The 2,799-nt window shown below is 33.8% G+C and overlaps 1 long non-coding RNA gene across 1 annotated transcript; it reads left to right on the top strand.

The window, feature by feature from the left end:
- The first annotated feature begins 215 nt into the window (after positions 1-215).
- Positions 216-2,475, top strand: LOC142875549 (uncharacterized). Its single transcript, XR_012922904.1, has 2 exons — positions 216-305; positions 2,260-2,475. It is a non-coding gene; the product is annotated as an uncharacterized LOC142875549 (long non-coding RNA).
- Positions 2,476-2,799: the final 324 nt, after the last annotated feature.

The following is a 2,799-nucleotide window of genomic DNA, read 5'->3' as shown; positions in this document are numbered from 1 at the left end:
TATATCTTCTGGGAGAATTGGACCCTTTGTCATGTAAATGCTGTGGACTGAATTGTGTTCCCCCAAAATTCACATATTAAAGCCTTAACCCACAATGTGACTATATCTGGTGATAGGGTCCTTAGGAGATAATTAAGGTTAAATGAGGTCACAAGGGTAGTGCCTTAATCATACAGGACTGTGGCTTTATAAAAAGAGGGAGAGGCTAAGAGAGAGAGAGAAATCTCTCCACCATGTGAAGATACAGTGGTGAGAAGGGAGCTGTCTGCAAGCCAGAAAAAGAGCCTTTATCAGGAACTGAATTGGTCAGCACCTTGATTTTAGACTTACCAGCCTCTAGAAATATAAGGAGATAAATTTCCATCATTAAAGGCATCAAATCTATGGGATTTTGTTATGGCAGCCCAAGCTGACTAATGCAGTTATGTTTTACTTTATCTCTGAAAATTTTCCTTGTTTTGAAGTCAACTTTGTCCAAAATTAATATAGCTAATCCAACTTTCTTTTGATTAGTGATATCATGGTATATTTTCTCCATTTTTTTACCTTTAACCTATTAGAGTCTTTACATTTAAAGTGAGTTTTTTAAGACAACATATAAGCCAAGTCTTGTTTTCTTTTTTCTTTTTGCCTACTCTGACGATCTGATTTTTAATCGGTATATTTAGACTACTCACATTTAAAGTGATTGTTGTTATTGTTGAATGAGTATCTATTATTCCATGCTTGTTACTGTTTTAATTTATTACTTTTTTCTTATTTTTACTCATTTTCAGCTTTCTCTAGTTTTGATTCAACATTTTATATGATTTATTTGATCTCTCATATCAATTATACTTCTTTCAAAAACTTGTTTAGTGGTTGCCCTAGAGTTTCCAATATGCATTTTTAACTCATCTAAGTCTACCTTCAAATAACATTACACCACTTTCCATGTAGTTGCAGTTACCTATAAAACAGTAATCCCAATTCCTTCCTCCCTGTCCCTTATGAAATTGCTTCATTTATCTTAGTTACCATATGCCATAATCATCCAATTCACTATTGCTATTATTAAAGTGTTATCTTTTATCTCAATTAAGAATAGGAAATATAAAATATTTTTCGTTTACCTTCACTTATTCTTCTTTGACTCACTGTCATTATTTATGTAAATCTGAATTTCTTAGTAAATCATTTCCTTTCTCCTTGAAGAACTTTAAAACAGTATTTGTAGGGCAGGTCTGTTTATGATAAATGTCCTCAGCTTTGGTTTGTCTAAGAAAATCTTTATTTCTCTGTCACTATTGAGGATACATTTTTTTGTTTATAGATATATAAAATTCCTAATCGGTTCTCTCTCTCTCTCTCTCTCTCTCTCTCTCTCTCTCTCTCTCTCTCTCTCTCTCTCTTTTCTTTCTTCATTTTAAATATTTGGCACCCTTTCTTCTTTCTTGCATGGTTTCTGATGAGAAATCTGATTTTTATACTTATTTTATACTAATTTTTATACTTATTCTTTTATTAGTAAAACAATGTCCCCTTATGACTTTTTCAAGATGTTCTTCCTGTCTTTTGTTTTCTACAATCTGAATATAATATACTTTGGAATAATACTTTTTGTTTATTTGGTTGGTTGGTTAGTTGCTTTTTAAATACTACTTATTGTCTCTCAGCTTCCTTGATATGTGGTTTGATGTCTGTTATTGATTTTGAAAACTTATGAGCCATTACTACCTTAAATATTTCTTTTGCTACATTTCCTCTTCTCTTCTGGTGCTCTTTTTACATGTGTTACACCTTTTGAAATAGTCCCAAAGTTTTTATATGTTCTGTTCCATATCTCTTCCTATCTTTTTCCCTTTGTACTTTGGTGTGGGACGTTTCATTTGACCTATCTTCAAGCTCACTGATTCTTTTGTTGGCTATGTCTTATTTGCTGATGAACCTGTCAAAGGGATTCTTCACTGCTATTACCATGTTTTTAATTTCTAAAATTTCGTTTTGATTCTTTCTTAGAGTTTTCATTTTTCTGCTTATATTACTGATATGTTTTTATGTATCATCTATGTTCTCTATTAGACTCTGTGATAGGCTGAGTTGTGCCCCTCGCAAGTTCGTATGCTGAAACTCTAATCCCCAATCACACAGAATGTGATTGCTTTTGGAGATAGGATCTTGAAATAGCTGACTAAGTTAAAATGAGGTGGCCCTTAGGGTGGGTCCTAATTTAATCTGGCATCATTATAAGAAGAGGAAATTGTTTTTCTCTCTTTCCAGCTGGTGTTGAAGATGAAGAAGAGGAAATTTAGATACATGGCGATACTAGGGATATGCACACAAAGAGGTAATATTGTGTGAGGACACAGCAAGAAGGGGGCCATCTGCAAGCCATGAAGACAGGCCTCAGAAGAAGCAAAACCTGCTTGACACCTTGCTTTTGGACTTCTATCCTCCAGGACTATTTCAAAATAAATTTCTCCTGTTTAAACCACACAGTCTATAGCACTTTGTTAGGGCAGTTCTTGCAAACAAATACAGAACCCTTAACATATTTATCATATGTTTCTGTTTGAAATTCGAACATCTGTGTCATATTTGGATCTATGCTTGCTTTTTCTCTACAGACTGTGTGTGTGTCTGTGTGTTGTGTCTTTTCATATGTCATGTAGTTTTTCTTGAAAGCCAAACATGTTGCATTGAGTAATTAAAACTGAGGCAAATAGTCCTTTACTGTGAAGATTTATGTTAATCTGCTAGAATCTGGGCTGTGTTTAATCTTTGCTGTAGCTGGAGGTGCCAGAGGCTTCATGTTCCTTT

The sequence above is a fragment of the Microcebus murinus genome, chromosome 1 (genome assembly GCF_040939455.1).
Source record: "Microcebus murinus isolate Inina chromosome 1, M.murinus_Inina_mat1.0, whole genome shotgun sequence".
Classification (NCBI taxonomy): domain Eukaryota; kingdom Metazoa; phylum Chordata; class Mammalia; order Primates; family Cheirogaleidae; genus Microcebus; species Microcebus murinus.
This window is presented reverse-complemented; position numbering and strand designations above follow the sequence as displayed.